General features: G+C 52.5%; 1 protein-coding gene and 1 long non-coding RNA gene across 9 annotated transcripts in view; one reads left to right on the top strand and one right to left on the bottom strand.

The window, feature by feature from the left end:
• The window catches only part of ATP2B2 (ATPase plasma membrane Ca2+ transporting 2), a 365,663-nt gene that overhangs the window by 203,711 nt on the left and 144,260 nt on the right, over positions 1 to 17,692 (top strand). The gene's annotated exons all lie outside the window — the stretch shown is intronic.
• Positions 978 to 17,692, bottom strand: part of LOC130543632 (uncharacterized) — a 32,414-nt gene continuing 15,699 nt past the window's right edge. Inside the window, exons 2-3 of one of the 2 annotated variants that reach the window (XR_008959128.1) lie at positions 9,723 to 9,853; positions 978 to 1,088 (exon numbers count right to left, since the gene is read on the bottom strand). This is a non-coding gene — a long non-coding RNA (uncharacterized LOC130543632). Of the gene's footprint in view, positions 1,089 to 6,441; positions 9,854 to 17,692 lie in introns of those variants that run through there. The other variant, XR_008959127.1, reaches the window with a different exon arrangement.

Genomic DNA, 17,692 nt, shown 5'->3' with positions numbered 1-17,692 from the left:
GCCCCGAGGGAGACTGCACTCCCTGCCTCACCCCCAGCTTCCAGGGCCTGCCAGCGATCCCTGGCATTCGATGGCTCGTGGCTGCCTCTCTGCAATCTCTGTCTTCATCTTCATCCTCACATCACCTTCTCGGTGTGTCTCCCTGTCCTCTCTTCTATTTATGAGGATACCCGTCACTGGACATAGGGCCCATCCCTCCAGGATGATTTTGTCTCAAGATCTTTAAATACATCTGCAAAGACCCATTTCCAAATAGGGCCACATTCTGAAGTTGCAGGTGGACATGAATTTGGGGAGGGACACTTCAGCCCACTCTAATCACTGATACTCTACTACTTTACTGCTGGGAAGTCCTTTGTACGGTGTCTCATTTATTCCTCACAAACACCCATTCTACAGATAAAGAAACCAAGGCCTAGGGAAGTTAAGAACATGCCAGAGTCACATAGCAAGTGCGGGGCACAGCTGGGATTTGAGCCCAGGTCTCAGGTGCTCTTTCTCCTTTCCATCTTCTTAGAGCTGGCTGGGGACTGCCCATAACCAGAAACCCATGGGTCAGGCATTCCAGCCCGTCCTGTGCAGACCCACGGCTCTTGAGCTCCAGAAAGGAGAGCTGGAGGTGGGCAGGGGAGCTTGGAGGTATGAAGGGGCTATACTAGGCCCAGGAGACCTGCACAGCACAGGGTTGAGAGCCCATAGTGCCTTCTTATCTCTGCCATTCATTCTCTGTGGACCTCGTGGTTCTCATCTGGAGAATGGGGACAGCAGCACCAACCTGGTGGGGTAATCGCCAAGTTCTAAAATGCTAATAATCATAATAGTCATTACTGATAGCTAAAATATATCCTCAAGCACTTTACAAATATTTGTTCATTTCAGGTGTGGGAGGGTAGTTGCTTATTCCAGGCCTCATCCAAGTGGCTCCACCACTAGATAGCTCCGGGTGGTCAAACTAGAGATTTAACCTTGGTTTACTTATCCGTGAAAGTACCCACCTTCCCAGATGTCATGAGAGGCAAGTGGGATTCAGCCGAAGTGCCTGGCCTGGAGTTATGGGCCCATTGAAGGCTCAGAGGATGTTTCGTCATCTGTAAAATGGAAATAGCAATAGTGTTATCATCATCATACTATTATTTGTTCTGTAAGGGTTGAGTAAAGTAATGCTAAGGGACCACTTGGCTCAGGGCCTGTCCAGAGATGGATATTAAAACGGCCTCCTCTCGTGCCATCGGAAAGACTTGAATTTAAATCCTAATGCCCGTGTTTACTGCTGTGACCTTGAGCCAGTAGCTCTGCCCTGCTGAGCTTGGCGCCCTGACATGCAAAGTGGAGTTGAAGCAACCTGCCTAACAAGACAGTGTGTAATGTGATGGATAGAAAACTGTCACAAATGCAGCCCCAGTCACGCCAGATGTTCAGAAATGTTGAACTTCTCTCCTGCTTCTGGAAAAAGGCCCCCAGAGGGCTTCCTTAACGATGGCCTTGGAAGAGGCAAGTCCTAGTCCCAGGGGAGGCAGGCAGGTGGATTTAATTTTTGCAAAGGCCCGGGGAAGTTGTGCTGTGGTGGAGTGTATGAGGCTGAAAAGCCTGTGGGAAGAAGCCAGGCATGAATGACCCTGTTTTGGGTCCATGAGCCATAGAGCTTTGAAGGAAGGAAGCAGATCTCTGTGGGGCTCCCAGGCCCACCCCGAGAGCAGTTTTCTATAAAGCTGTGGCGTTCTCCACATTGGCTTGGGCTGCACCAGAGAGCCACGTCTGGCCACCCCAGGGACTGCTTTGCAGGAGGCGTGGGGAATGTTCAGAAGAGCTCATTCCAGCCTGGCCCCCTCAAACCCCCGCCTCACTGGGCTGGAGCAAGAGGTCAAGGGTGGCATGGGAAGCTGAGCTGGCACATTTTTCTGTCAAGGCTGTGAAGCAGTGGGGGATCCTTAAGAAACCATTTTGGGGTATCCCCCAGTCTGGCTGAGGCCTCTGCACTGGGTGAAGGCCTCGTCCAGAGCAAGGGGTGCTGGGCTTCTGCTGCCTGTGTTGCGTCTTCTCAGTGCCCTGACCTATGCCTGAGGGCAGGGTACATATCCCCCGTGGGCTGACTTTGCGGCCACGTTAGCAGGTGGTTCAGGATGCAGCATCAGAGCCAAGACCTGGGCACTGAGCCTTGGTTCCCTCAGTTGTAAAATGGGGACAATAGTGCCCACCTTATAGGGTTCTTGTGAATACAGCTGAATTGTGTAGGTTCCCAGATGCATGTTTTGACATCTCGGAAAGAGGGGCACCTATTATAACTGGTGGCATGTCACAGGAGAGCCAGTCATGCCTTTTTCTTTCTGAAGTATATGTAAAATAGCAATGCATCTTACAATGGATGCACCTTAGATTCAGTGAAATACGATAAATAAGATAAAACCTATAAAGGACCAAGCTGGGGGGAACAAGCCAGTCTCCTGCCTGCCTCCCCAGCTCAGTCACTGTGGGACCTTGGGCATTTCTGTGCACCATGCAGGAACCTTTGTTTCCTCTTCCTCCCAGGGCTATTGTGAGAAGTCGGCAAGCTTATGTGTGAATCATGTACCTAGCAGAGTGCCTGTATACAGTAGGTGCTTAGTAATTGGCAGCTCAAAACAAGCAACAAAGACTGTAGTACAGGGAGGAGTTTAAATTACAGATTCTGGGATTCCAATTCCTGCTCTACCATTTCCTTGCTGTGTGACCTAGAGCAAGTTTTAACGTCTCTGTGCTTTAGTGCCACCATCTATAAAATGGAATAACGAAAGTCTCCAATTCATAGGATGGCTAGGAGAATTAAGTAAAATTAAAGTGCTTAGGGCAATGCTTGGCAGAAGTGAAGGCAATTGTTTTTTGATGAACTTCTAATGAGTCTCTTCTAGTTCAATAAATGGCAGCTGAAATAGACACTGGGCTCAATAAAATAATAACAATACAGACTGCACTTGTTTTACAGATGGGGCAGCTGAGGCCAAGAGCCATGTGGGTATGCCCGAGGTCGCACAGCTGGCTCTCCCCAGTGTCCAGGCTGCAGCTCAATATTGCCATCTTTCCCTAGGACTCTGATTCTTATGGAAAAGCGGTCCTTGCCCGGGGAGGGCGGGTTTCTAGAAGAAGCTGCAGCCAGATACAGCACCCTCTGGGTCAGGGCTCTCTTCAGAAGTGGTTTCCTTCTCCCTTCACATTTCTGCTTGTTCACCACTGTACAGGGGAGGGGGCTGAGCTGGGCCATGCCGAAGGTGAGCAGAGTCTGCCGGCCACCCTGCATGCCTACCAGCCAGCACTTCCCGGCCTTCTCAGTGGCTACTGCAGGGTTGACGCAGCAGAACTCCCTCCTGGAGAGAGCAAAAGCCGTGGTTAGCTGCCTGGCCCAGTCACTGGGCAGACAGGGCCACAGAATGGATTGAAGTGGGAGTGCGGAAGGAGATACCTGGGTGCAGCCTAGCCTGACGAACAGCCCAAGTGACCTTGGACCCATCACCGTCCCTCTCTGGGCACTAATTTCCATCTTTAAAACAAGGACTTTGGGGCCAGATGTGCCCCCTAGGACTTTAAATGGCTAAGATTCAAATTTGCCCAGGCATTGCTGCTAGTCAAGGTCATAGGCAAGGGACAGGGCTGGAGGGAAGGAGCTCGTGGCTGTGTGTTTGCACACACGTGTGGATCTGGGGTGGAGGTCCTCAGGAGCAAGCCTGAGACAGCAGCAGCCCCCGTTCAGCCCAGGGCAATTCTGCAGAGAAGGTATAACAGCCCAGCAGCCAGGGTACCCGCTCCACAGGCTCATGGGGGGGACCCAGGCTGAGCGCGACAGTGTCCATGCTTACATGTGCGTTTGCAATGCAAAGATTGCTGAGAACCAGTCTCTTCTAGCAACTATCTGAAGGCAGGAGATCAAGAGCTCTTTAGGCCACTTCTAAACTTATCAACTTACATGACTCACTTCAGATTAAAATGAGGCCTTTCTCCATCCCACCTCCAGCCAATTTCAAGTTTCCAAGCTCAGAGGATCTTGAAGAGGGAAGAGAATGTAAATCAATAAAACCAATATTGGCTGAGTAGCTGGTCTGTGCCAGGCCGTGTGCCCAGTTCCTGGCCAAACCCGGAGATGAATTAGCTCTAGAGACAGCCGGGACAGCCCCAGGTGCGAGGTGGCAGCTGAGAGCTAATGTCCAGCTTGGGGACCGGACCATGAGTAACTTATGTGTCCAAGACTTTGCCTCAACAACCACAGTCCTTGGATCTCACGGGGCCCCAGTTTCCTCATCTGTTAAATGGGACCAGTAGAGGAAGAAGTCTGGGGCCTCGGCCACCCCTGTGCTCATGCCCAGTGTGGCTGAGCATTGGGCTCCAGAGTTGTTTAAGAGTGTCCTCTGCCCTCTCAGGGGCCACAGTCTGCCCCGATGGCCTCAAGAGAAGGGAATTCCAACAGCTTCCCTTGCCTTGGGCCCTCCAAAAGCTTCTCCAGGGAATCTCTCTGAACTCGAGTCAAACCTCTACAATGGGACTGCAGCAGCTTAAAGCGAATGCAAACACCAGTGTTGGAAAGTGGCCGACAAGCCTTTGCATGGTGAGCTCCCCTGAGCCCTGCTGCAGCCTTGGGGGTAAGCTGGGATAATCATAGCAGCTGTTGTTAAGCGAGCACTGGCTGTGCTAGGCGCTCAGCAAGCGTGCCTTCCTTTACCTTTCCCAAGTGCCAGTGGTCCCATTTAGAGGGGAGGAGAGCCAGTCTTGGAGAAGTGCAGTGGTTTGGGCAGACTCTTAGAGCTGCGAGGAAACCCAGCTCCTTATCATCCTGCTGTGCCCTTTGGGTTCAAGGAGAAACTGAGGCCCGGAGCAGCATTGCCTGAGGTTGCAGAGAGTACTGAAGGCCGGGATCCCATCATGATATCGGCTGCCATACCCCTCAACCCTCCAGGAGAAAGGGCAAGGCCTTGGGCCAGACCCTAAGCCGGGAGGAGGGCCATTCATACCCGGCTGTGTCCCCAGCATAACTGCGCATGGGAGCAAGTTCAGGAGACCCTTGAGGCTGACCCCTTGGCAGTGACAGGCCCAGGCCCCAGGAATCAGCCACATCCTTGCTGTTCATCCTCATTCCCTAAAAGACATCCCAGTACCCCCGTAGGGTTGGAGTCACACCAGATCCACATTTTGAAGAGAAGTCTTCAATGCCTTAAGCGCCTCCTAGGCCCTACTGAGGGAACTGTAATTCAGATCCCGACTCTGCCAAACTGTTTCTGTGGGTGCGTTATTGTTCCTTTCTGAGCCTCAGTGTTGTCACCTGTGTTGGTGGGGGAAATGGCTGTCGCCCTTGTGGAGATGATGCAAGATGGGAGTCAAAGACCCTGCCCAGCCCCTGCTCCATGCCTGGTGGCGACTGTGATGACCACACCAGTGTCTGACACGCAGTTCTCATGTCCATCCGTGTGAATGGCATTCTATCCTCACTCTACAGAGGGGGACACAGCTTCCTCAGAGAGGATCAGGGACTCGCCTGCTTAGCAACTGTGCTGTGAGTGGGAGCTGGTCAGTTAGTGTACGTGGAGGGATGTGTAGCTGTATTCTTAGGGCTTCGGAGGGCAGCCAAAGGCACTGTCCAAAGGGGGTTTTCTCTGTCAAGGAGACAAAATCCCAGGATGGAGAATTGTGGGGTGTAAAACGGAGAAGACAGCACAGGGCAGTGGTTAAGAGTGGACTCTAGAGCCTAGAAGCCTGGGCTTGATTCCCAGCCCCAGTGCTTCCTCGCTGTGTGACCCTGAGCAAGTGATCTACCCTGGCTGTACCTCAGTTACCTCACCTGCAAATGGGAGTAAATGACAGTACCCATCTCATAGCGTTCTTGCACAGATTAAATAATTTAATAGGTGTAAGGAGCTTAGAACAGTACCTGATGCTCTTCACAGGAAACTCTATGAAGCATCTATTGTCAGTAGTACTAGTATTGTTATTATTCATAGATTCAGAGTGGGAAGACGAGCCTGCACTCCCCTTTGCTCTCTCTGCCTGAATCTTGCTGTAGTTTCCTTCATGGCCACCAGGGACGCCTTCTCAGAATGCCCATTTGGCCTGTCACTCTGGTCAAGGTCTTCAGTGTTCCCCACTGCCAAGTCTCCTCAGCCCCCATCTGTGATTTATCCCCCACCTACCCTTCCAGCATCTTCCACACTTCCCCTTCATACCACTTCTTTGTCAGTGAATTACTTCATGCACTAAGCTGGTCAGGAATTTAGTCATTTATACAAATTGGAGCACAGCTCCCATTCACACTGACCTTTCCCGTCACCTCTGAGGCTTTGCCCAAGCCATGCCCACCCCTGGAACACCCTTAGCCATCCTTCAAGACCCCAATGAAATGTCTCCTTGTTCAGGAAGACCTTCCTGACTCTCCTGTTATTATAAGCACCCAGGCAGCAGACACTGGGCCTCTGGAGATGTGCCTTAGCCAATAAGTTTCATTTATTTTTATTTTTGTGTTTTTCAGAGATTTCATTAAAATTTTGTTGAATAAACACATGTTGAATAAATGAAAGGGCGACCTCCCTCACTGGTTCCCCCCATCCTCTCTTGTGGCCCCCCATCATCTGTTCTCCCTAAGTGGCCAGATGGACTCTTCTAACAATACGAATCAGACTGTGGTGCTCCCTGCTTAAAACTCTGCAGTCTTCCCCATGAGGCACAGGATAAAACCCAGCCTCCTTTCATAGCCTCTCAGTGTCTGGCCACTCATCCCACCCTTTTTTCCTCACTCACTCTTCTCTAGCTTACTGGCTTCCTTCCCATTCCTGAAACTTATCCACCTCTTTCCTGTCTCAGGGCCTTTGCATATGCTGTGTCACTATCTAGAATGCTTTCTCTCCTTCTCTCTATATGATAGGTTCCTTCTCATCAAGATAAGTGGCAATTCCCCACTGAGGCCATCCCTCATCTATTAAAAAGAGCTTCCCCTGTCATGGCACTTGTGTTTTAACAGAATTTATCACATTGACATTCTTTTCTGTATTTATTCCCTTGTTTGTTGTCTGTCTCCCCTCTAGACAATCAGCTCCTTGAGGACAGGAAGCTTGTCTGTCTGGCTGACTGTTGCATTCAAGGGCTAGCCCTGGGGGAGGCTTTCTGTTTTGTGCAAACTCATTCTTGACCTAGTATCTACAGGAGGGGCTGGAAATGATTGTGGGCAGTTGCCTAGGACCCCACACTCAACTCCCCTGCCTTTAGTGAGCCTCTCTGTGCAGCCTTCAGTGAAAGCAATGCCATCTGCGTCTCCCACCCTTTACATTCTAGCTGGGCGGAGGGCGGTAAAGGACAGATGGACAGACGAGTCTGTAGGTCTGTAGCACGGGATGAGGCAGAATAAAGCAGAGGAAGGTCTAGGAGGAAGAGCTCTCAGCTGTCCTGTTCTCTGGGAAATTGGGCTTTGTCACATTGTTTGTGGTCGGTCCACTGTGGACTTTCAAGCTTGAAGAGCACTTAATGATGGGTTTGGGGGCCAGGCCTTAATAAAGGGAAATTTCTGCTGATTAGACCCACACAGACCGAGCTCTGGAAAGAGCGTGCCTGGTGCTTACCTGCCCTCCCCCATGCAAGTCCCCAGCAGGGCACCCAGAGCTGCCAATTACTGTGTCCCCAGGCCAGGAGGTAGCCAGAAAGGAAACCAGGCAGCTACCACTTGGAAAACCCTGTTTTCCTTTTTTAAACTGCAGTCATTTGAATTACAAAACTAAGGGCATGCTTGTTAAAACACATGGCTTGCTACAGAAGGGTCCATTACAACGGGCGCCTTTTCCTCTCCCCACATCCCACAGTGACCTGATGTGACCACGGTCAGTAACGTTTTGTCCATATGGGGACGCACATTTTTTTCCACGTGGTCACGTTCCCCGAGTCCGGGATACGTCTTGCAGCTGATGGCGCACCCTGGTTTTATTGGAAGTGCTTTTTCTTTCTTAATGGTATGTACAGTCCTGGTGCCACTCACAATCCAACGTAGATTCATCAAAATCTGGCAATTTGCTGCTTCCTTCTCCTGTTTGTTCTTTCCCTCGCTGGCAGATAGAAGTTCCTAGGGGTTTTGTTCCTTCTCCGTGGGGTCTTTGTACTCATACCTGTGACTTTACTCTGTCCCAGTACTATGGCCATCCTGGCCCCTCAGCAGTCCTTGAATGAGAGGCCGTGGAGGCTAGTGCAGAGGGCACGGGCCTGCAAGCCGCCGGCTCTGCCGTTTACCGGCTGTGGTACGCCCTCTCCGTGCCCTCATTACCACAGTCAGGTGCCAGCGTCCATGCGGTGCCCAGTGCAGTCTGGCTGGGGTGCGCCGGGGGTGGGCATTTCCCTCCTTCCCCCTCGATGATGTGGATGGCGGATGGCATGGCACAGCAGGGTACGTCATCACCCACTCCCCAACAAGTAGCCCTGAGACCCGGGGGCGGGGGGGGGGGGGGGGCAAGGAATCTGGCTCCCGTAAAAAGGCTGGATGCAATAGATCGGCTAAAAAAAGCCATGCGCAAACCAGGGCAGGAGGTAGAGTCAGAGAACAGGCTCTTATTTTAAAATATCAACTGAAGCAAACTGAAGCTTCTTAGAAAGGAGAAAGTCAGAGGCCAAGGTGATGTGCTGTCCCCCTAACCCAGCCCCTGCCCCCCAGCACACAAGAGGAGGCCCTGGGCAGCCAGACGCCCCTACAGGTCAGAGCCCCCCGGGCTTCTTCCCTGGGCCAGTTTCCGAATCATGATGCTGCCGACTGACACAGACACAGGTGCACAGACACAGGTGCTGTTCTAAGTGCTCTGCAGCTCACTTAATACAACAGGCCTCTGGCAGGCACCAGCCCACTGCACACATGAGAAAACTGAGACTCTGAGACAGCGAGCCGCCCAAGGGCACCCAGCCAGCAGCCTGACTCCCAACGCCTGACCGTGACGACAGTCGCTTCACAGTCCCAGAGTCTGGGTCTGGCAGGGTGACCAGTCATTGCAAACCGTGTGCCATCAACCAGGCTTGGGGAAGCTGGGGTGGGGGAGGGGGGCGGGGGCAGACCCAGAGGAGGCACCCCCCACCAGCTCTTTGTTGGGCTCTTAGGGAACCACCTCAAGGGGTCCTCACATGGCAGCCGAGTGGAAGGATAAATAAGAGCTAGTCAACTGGAAGGAAGGTAGGAAGTGGAAAGGGTGCTCCAGGCAAAAGCGCAGCTTGAGCGGGGGAGGAAGCCGCCCGCCACCAGCCGCCCAGAGCAGAAGGCGGCAGGCGGGGGCGGTGAGTGCTGGGCCGGAGAGCCAGCCAGGCCAAGCCAAGGGCAGTGGGCTGAACGGTTCTAAGCTGGGGACTAATGTGACCAGACCGGCTCATTTGGAAGATCCCGTGGCCCCAGCGGGGATAGCAGGTTGGAAGGATGAGGCTGGAGGCCCATGAGGAGGCTGGTCAGGTATCCAGGTGAACAGGAGCAGACGGTCACGAGATGGTAGACAGGCAAGCTGAAGGGGCTTTTGGAACGGATGGGGCATCAAGGGAGAGGCCACGGAAGTCCCAGCAGGTGTGCGGGCCTTTTAGAAAGGGCCAGAGATGGTGAGAGGGAAAGTAGGTTGGGGAGAACCTGTGAATCTGATGCTGGGGAAGGGTCTGCAAATCTGCTTAATGAGAGACCAAAGGGGTGACTACAACAGACCCTGGGGAACCACTGACTGAAGGAATGTGAAAGTCCTTCTGAGAAAGAAAATAACCACCCATACCTAAGGAATGGGGGGGGTCGTTCACTCCATGAACAGCCGTCTGCTGAGGGCCTACTGTGCTCCAGGCACTGAGGACGTCACGCTAAGTGCAACAAGCCAGTTCACTGCCTCCTGGTCTTGCAGTCAAGGGGCTGAAAAGAAGCAAGACATAAGTGAGTGGCACGTCAAGTATGGCGAAAAATAAGGCAGAGGAAGGAAGATGAAGAGAGTTGTTTCGAAGAGAGGGTCAGGTATGGCCTCCCTGGGAAGGGAGCGTTTGAGCAGAGACCCAAGGAAGCCACATGGCTGTCTGGGGAAGGGGGTTCCAGGCAGAAGTAGCAGCCAGTGAAAAGGCCTTGAGGTGGATGCATTTTCACTGGATTCAAGGAATGGTGAGGAGGCCAGAGAGGGGAGTGAGCAAGGGGGAGGTTAGGAGAGTTGTTCAGAGAGGTAACAGGGGGGTGGGGAGTGCAAATTATGCAGGGCTTCGTGGGCCATTGTAGGGACTTTGGTTTCTCCTGGTGAATGACAGGAGCAACAGGAGGATTCAGAACAGAAGAGGGACTGATTTGCCTCTGGCTGTGTGTGGAGAACAGATGGGGGGGCGGGGTGCAGGGGTGAGAGGCAGAGAGCCCAGGGAGGAGGCTTTTGCAGTGAGCCTGGTGAGAAGCTGGTGGCTTGGGCCAGGGCAGAGACTGTGGAGGTGGTAAGAAGTAACCACACTGTTTGTGTGTTTTGAAGGTAGAGCAGACAGGATTTGCAGATGGATATTTGGTGAGATAATTTTATTACAGAAGTGATCCCAGCACCTAGCATATTGTCTAGAACCTGGTGAGCACTCAGTGAATATTGCATGAAAGGATGGGTGGGTGGATGGATGGAGGGATGGAGAGATGGATGAATGGATGAAAGCAAAGTGGCAGGGAGGCAGGGAGGCAAGGAGGCAGGGAGAGAGGAAAGTAGGCAGGCCTTGAACGCCAGACTACAGAATCCAAACTTTTTCTCAGAGTCAGTGGGAGCCATTACAGGTTCTTGAGCAGGGGCATGACAGAGGATATATTATTGTAGGTACTCTCAGTTGGTGGCATTGGGCAGTACCTGGCACCATGTCCCAAGCTGGTGATGCCCATGGACACTAGTGGCCAGTCCCCTCTGGTTTTTTGCTGTCCAACCCAACCCTCATTCATTTATTCATTAACAAGCATTCAGTGAGCACTTACTCTGAGCTGAGGGCACCGGACATGGTGTGAATGAACCAGACCCGTCCTTGCCCACAATACACGTTCTTCACCCCCCATAAGGCCACAGAACCAGAGACAGAATGCAGGTTATTCCCAGGGCTCAGTGGCCTACCAGCTTCATGCTGAGAAGTGAGGGATTGCCCTGGGCCCTTTCCAGTGACCTGAACTGCTTACAGCCTCAAGTAAGCCAGGCAAAGCCTTACAACTTGTCTTAGAACCCTAGTGACCCCTAGCATCCCCTTCCTAACACAGGGCTTTCTTGTTTGGGGTTTGGTCTTTGGTTCCATTTGGGGATTTAGTTTGGTCGTGTGTGTGTGTGTGTGTGTGTGTGTGTGTGCACGCACGCACTGGGGGTGGTGGTGGTAGGGAGGGAATCTGCACTGGGAATGGGTAAGGAAAGAGGGACCAGCATGTATTCAAGGCCCACTGTGTTTCAGATTCATTACATATTTATTTGTTCATTTAACAAGTATTTATTGAACTCTCGCTACATGCCGGGCACCATGTAAGGCCGTGTGGATTAGTAAGACAGAGGAGGTCTCACTAATAAATAAAATAATGTAATTCTGGGCAATAGTGATTGTTATGAGGAAAAAATGTAACAGGAGGGTCAAAGGGGCTGCCTGGGACAGCTTGAGTAGGGTGGTCAGGGAGAGGAGGAGATGATGTTTGGATGATGAGAAGTTCCTGGCTGTGTCCCATCTGGGGGAGAGTGATCCCAGCAAAGGAGTCAACATGTGCAAAGGCCCCGAATGGAAAAGAGCGAGGCTTGTTCGGAGGTCAGAGGCCACTGTGGCTGGGGTGCAAGGCGCAAAGAGGAGAGAAGTAGATGAGGCAGAAGCGGTGAGAGGCCAGATCATGTGGGGCTTTGTAGGTCACATGTGGTGTTTGGATTTGATCCTGACATTGAAGGGTCTCAAGGAGGGGTGAGACATACACAGACCCCTCTGGCTGCTGTGTGGAAAGGGAATGTCATCTCATTACATCCCTGTACAATTCTGGGCAATTGGTGGTAAAAATCCTATTTTCCAGGTCAAGAAACTAGTTGCATAGCTAATAAGTGGGCTGAGTGGGGTTTGAATCCACTTTGTATGACCAAATCCTGCACATGCTCAATGGGCACCCATGGAAGGATCTTGGACCAGCAAATGATGTGGTGCAAGTAGGGTTGCGGAATGCTGACATGGTGCTCAGGTCTGGCTCCTGCCCCGAGCGCCTCCACACCCTGAGACCAGACCGTCCCCCTCATCTCACTCACCACCCCTCAGCTGTAGGTTCCAGATGCACTGGCTTATTCTGTGATGCCCTGGACCTGTGTGCACTTGGGGCCACTGTGGAATGGGTACTAGGAGCATGGATTTCACAGGATTTTGTCAGAAGCTTCTGCAAAAGCCTTCCCCTGCCATTGACACACAGCACTGTCGCAGAGTGACCCCCTGACTCCCAGGCCCTAGGAGCTGAGTCCTGGCCACAGGGCCAGCCAGAGCAGGAAAGCCCCTGCCAAGCCACACAAAAGGCCAGGACAGCCAGTGCTCAGCCCCGGCCTTTGTGATTCTCTGTGGAGGCGAACGGCAGGGATGGACAAGGTTCTCCCCCACACTGCTCTACCCCCACCACCTGCCCTCGTCTGTGGAGAAAATTTGGATACAGATAAAGTAATCACCCCCATCCCCTCCTTGTCCAGTTTTTCTTGTCACTGCCCTGCTCCCTCCTGTGCCCTCACCCAGGGTAGAGCTCAGGGGGAAATGTCCTTAGCTGTGTCACTCATCAGCCGGGTGACCTCACCCCTCTGAACCTTAGCTTCAACAGCTGTAAAATAAGGTAATAAACCTTCCCAGGCAGCACCTCGGTGAGGAAGACACGAGAAGCCTTTACCTCAGTGTCTGGCGCATCCTCAGTGCTCAGCTGAAAAAGCGGATGCGGCTTTTATGATGTCAGCGATGACAGTGGCTCCCTAGCCTTCGACATCCTCCCTCACCTCTTGCCCCCACCCTGCCTCCTTCCTCTCACCCCTCCCACCTTCAAACAGAAGCCTCACCCAGTCACTTTCACAGAGGGGGTCCCACTCACGTCAGTCCTACCCAGGGTCTGCTCTGTGCCCAGGACTTCTACCTCATTCTCCTCGTACCCTCATGACAACAGTGCAAGGGACGTGGCCTCATCCCCATTTCATGGCTGAGGAAACTGAGGCACAGAGCTGCAAAGGAATCTGTACAGAACATGAGGAGCTGGGGCTCCAACCCAGGTCTACGTAGGCAGCCACCTCTTTTCCTGGTCTGCGGGGGATTCTTCTTGGGCCGTTGCGTGTGGCTGTATTCTTGTGGGCTTCTGATGTGTAAGGGGGTTTTCCTGCATTGGAAGGAGAGGTGTCAGGTGAAGGGAGGGGTGTGGCACTGGGTTGGTGCCCAGTTCTGGTTCTGCTGTAGCTGGGAAGTGAGGGGCCTGGGGCCCCTGCAGGGCATTCTGCAGGACAGCATCAGAGCTGGAAAGAGCAGAGGCCAGCCTGGCTCAGGAGTGAAGACAGAGCCTGGGCTAAGGCAGCCTTGGGACAGAGGAAGCAACCGAGGCAGGAGAACTGGTGGGCGTTGAAGAGTTCAGAATGCCAGAGAGACCCCCAGAGCCAGTGGCAGTGGGATGGCTGTGGGAGACACCGGGGGCATCCCAGGACCCTCACCTGTGTGCAGGTCCCTCAGGCCATCCCCCTTCCCTCATGGAGAGGCATCTGGGGACACCACATGCCCGTGGGAGAGGCAGATAGCAGCTGGGCAGTGAGGACTCTGCCTGTTCCACCCCCAGCTAGCACTTTCCAGGACCTGAAGGGTGTTCAGGTCACTTTCTCCCTCCCAGGAAGCCTCTGGTCCCTTTGGAGGCCTCCAGAGTTACCAGAAACTCCATTTCTCTGCACCCTCTCTGGCTTCAGTCCCTGGAACTCAGGAGACCCAAAGTCAGAGCCAGCACTCCTCACTAATGCTTCAGACCTTAGCATCCTGCCAATTACCTTCTTTCACAAGGGAGAAGCTGGGCTTAGAGAAGTCTAGGAACAACTCAAGGTCACACAGTGAGCAAGTCACAGAGAAATGGACTCTGGGCTGGGACTCCCCCCCCCCAAAAGGAGGACCTTCCTTGTTCTTTCACATTTCCCTCCAGAAGAGAAAGGGGTCCCCATTTTCCTTTATCCATGGGCCTCTGGGTGCCCAGCTCTATGCCAGGGGCTAATGCCGATGCACGGACCACAGAGCCCTTCTGTAGGCAGCTCCAGCATCCTTCTGGGCTGCAGGGGGCAATTCCTTTTTGAAGTTTTTCCAGGGCAGCATTTGGAGGCCAGCCAGCAGGTCTTTAACACCTCCATGGAAATTTCCGACAATGGAATTATTAAAACCTCCTGTGGCCCTTCTCCCCTTCCACTTTGTTATGAAAAACAGCCCCTTGGTGGCCAGGCAGGGGACAGAGCAGCTGTGATTTCAGAATGAAACTTGCAGAGAAGAATTCCCCAGCGAGAGACTCCCGAGGGGATTGCTAATGGGACCCAGGGGATCCTGGTGTGGAATCCAGGAGGTCCCTCAGGAAAGGATTTCCAGCTGCCGCTGGCCAGGAGCCAGGGCTGCCATGGGAGCCCAGGATTTCCTCCTACCACCGGTGCTCGGGGTGGTGTCGGCAGTACGGGCAGGGCATTGCACCTTGTTGGTGCTCAATAAATGCTGGTTGGTTGTTAGGCAGGTATGCAGGTAGGTTGATAGGAAGGAGAGAGGGCAGGGTAAGTTTGGTCCCATTAGGAACCATCCGTGCCGTATGCGTGATCTTGGTCGGTCACTTCACTCCTGTGGTGTCCAACTTCCTCATCTGTAAGATGGAGACGAGTACACTGACCACACGAGGTGTTTTGAAATGAGAGCTGATGCAGAGCCGGCTCCATGAACAGCAGCTACTTTGGTCGTCTCCATCATCACCCTCGCCAGCAAGATGAGGGAAAATAGAGAACACGTGAGCTTGGGAGACGGCCCTGAACAATCTGTGGGAATCCCCTTGGGAGCGTCTTCACCTTGGCCAAGCGACTTCATCTCTCTGGGCCTCAGTTTCCCCAGGGGGGCCTTTCCCTGGACTGAGGAGGGAAGAGTGTTTTCATTTAGGCCCTGCAGGTGAGCAGAATGCAGGCTTTCTCCAGCTCTGTCATAGGAGTTAGGGCAGGCTGACAAGAACTCAGGGAGACCTGGAGCTGGTGGAGCCCCAGGTCTCCACAGCCCAGGGGAAGTGGCTGCCACACTCTGGGTTCTAGCCTTTGTGCAGCTTGTCACCAGCCCCTGAACTGACCACCCTTCCTCTCCCCTCACCACCAGTCTGGCCAGAAACAGGCTGCCCTTGAGCCAGTTTTGACCCACCTGGGTGGGGAAAAGTGAGAGGTGGGCTTCTCTCAGCCCAGTTGTAGCTTTTTGGTTGACAGGGGCTGAGGGTCCCTTGGCATGAGCAGAGCAGGTGTAACTGGGAGGTGCACCCTGCGGACCAGTTAAGAGCTTGACTTCTGCGGCCGGCAGAGCCCACATGCCAGGCTCCCATCTGTAAAGTGGGGTTAACTATAGGGCTCACCTCCTAGGTGGGCTGTCAGGGTGGAATGAAACAGAAATCATGTATGGCACCTCCTGGGCTAGGGCCTGTGTTCATTTACGCACTCAGCTGTATAGTGAACATCTGCCATGTGGCAGCACTGGCCTGGGCAGGGGGATTTTATGGTAAACAAATAAGGCAGTCTAGGGTGATAAACTTGTTCTGGTTTGCCTGGGACATTCCTGGTTTTAGCCCCAAAAGTCCCACATCCCAGAAAACGCCTCACTCTTAGGCAAACCAGGACAGTGGGTCACCCTCATACAATCCCTGACTTCATGGAGTTTAAAGTTTAGTGGAGGGAGACAGACAATAAGTAAATATATAATATGCGTGGTTAAAGTATTACTTTAAAAATAATGCACAGTGAGGTGGTAGGGGATGATGAAGCTTGTTATTTTTAATGGGGTGGTCAGGGCAGACCTTCCTGAGGAGGTGACATTTGAGAAGGGACCTCAGGAGGTTAGAGAATGAGACATGTAGATATCTGGGGAAAGAGCACCACCAATCAAGGAAACAGCATGGACAAGAGCCCTGAGGTGGGAGCTGGCATGCTGAAAGAAGAGAAAAAGGGATGGGGTGCGATGAGGGAGGGTAGGCCAGTTGAATTAATTGGAAGCAAGTACTATAAATGCCAATTCAAGTTTGCTTAAGAAAAAAAAGTTGCAGGGGCGCCTGAGTGAGTCAATTGGTTGAGGGTCTGACTCTTGGTTTTGGCTCAGGTCATGATCTCACAGTCATGGGACCAAGCCCTGTGTAATTAATACATACATACATACATACATACATACACACACAAATACAAAAATAAATAAAATCTTTTTTAAAAAAGAAAAAAGGATGTGTTATCTAACTTAACAGGAAAAGAACAGGGAAGATTGGCTTCAGGTATGTTTGTATCTTGGTGCTCAAATGAGATCTTTCCATTTCTCAGCGCAGCCTGCATCTGTGTTACCTTCATTCTCAGGAGGGTTACAGCACCCCTCCCCATCAGTAACTGCAGCAAAAAGAGATGCTCTGTTCTGAGGTCCAGGAATGACAGGTTGGAGCAGACTGAAGTCTAATGTGGCTGGAGCAGAGAGTGTGGGCCAGAGTACCTGGAGCTGGTCTTACAGATCTCAGTGAGGATGTTGTACTTAGTTCTGAGTGTTCTGGAAGCTGTTGGGAGGTTTTAAGCAGGGAAGTGATGTGATTCAGTTTCTGTTTTAGGGATATGTGTGGTTGCTGTGTGGAGAATGAGTTGTGGGAGCAATGGGGCAGCAGCAGGGTCGATGAGGATGCTGGTGCAATCATCCAGGTGGGCATTGATGATGGAAATAGAAACGGAGAAGAGGATGGTGTTGAGAACCACTTACGAGAAAGCCTGGAGCAAGTTGGGGTCTAGGTGGGGGTTGGAACCCTGGTAAGAACTTGGCAGGGCCTTAGCCCCAAAAGAACCGAGGTATGGGAGGGAGCTCTGTGCCAGAGACAAGGCAAGAGCCAGTCCCTATAGTTGGGGCCTCTTTACCAACATAACACAAGCCCCCTAGGCTGAAGGCCTGGGATCTTTGAATCCCTTCCCAGTTAGAGACTACCTTTGGGCCCAGAGCCTAGAGTCTGCAGGCAGGGTCCAGATGACCCCAGCTATGAGGAATGGAGGGTTGAGAGGGCAGGGAGCCTACCCAACAGAGAACAGGAAACCCATAATTGAGGGAACTTTGTACTCATCCATGAGCACATGCCCTTCCTCCAGTCCCGGGCCCAGGGCAGGCCAAGATTCCCTGAAAGAAATATGAAGGCCCAGTCTGTGTCCCAGAGTTCCTCGGGACCTCTTCTGGCCTTCACCTAGTGCCTAAGGGTAGCTCAGGGTCTCCCCTGCCCACCAGGAAGATTGGCATAAGTCACATGTGAGGGGAAGAATTACCCAGAGCCTAGACTTTTCAGAGACAGTAGACCTACATTGGGGTTATCCACCTTCTGACCCACCAGGCTGGGCTAAGTCTTGGGCCACTTCTAGAATGGGTCTACTTTTAGATGTCCAAGTAGATGGGCCATGAACATTTTTCTGAGGTTCTGTCCTGCCCAGGTTTCAGGTATGGCCAGATGCAGGTGTAGCTGATTTAAGCCTCCTAGGGCATGTACCTGGGGCAGTTCTCAAAGACTGCATGCTTCAGA

Source organism: Ursus arctos, unplaced genomic scaffold (assembly GCF_023065955.2).
Source record: "Ursus arctos isolate Adak ecotype North America unplaced genomic scaffold, UrsArc2.0 scaffold_14, whole genome shotgun sequence".
NCBI classification, from domain to species: domain Eukaryota; kingdom Metazoa; phylum Chordata; class Mammalia; order Carnivora; family Ursidae; genus Ursus; species Ursus arctos.
Note: the sequence above shows the minus strand (reverse complement) of the source record. Positions and strands in the feature narration are given on the sequence as shown.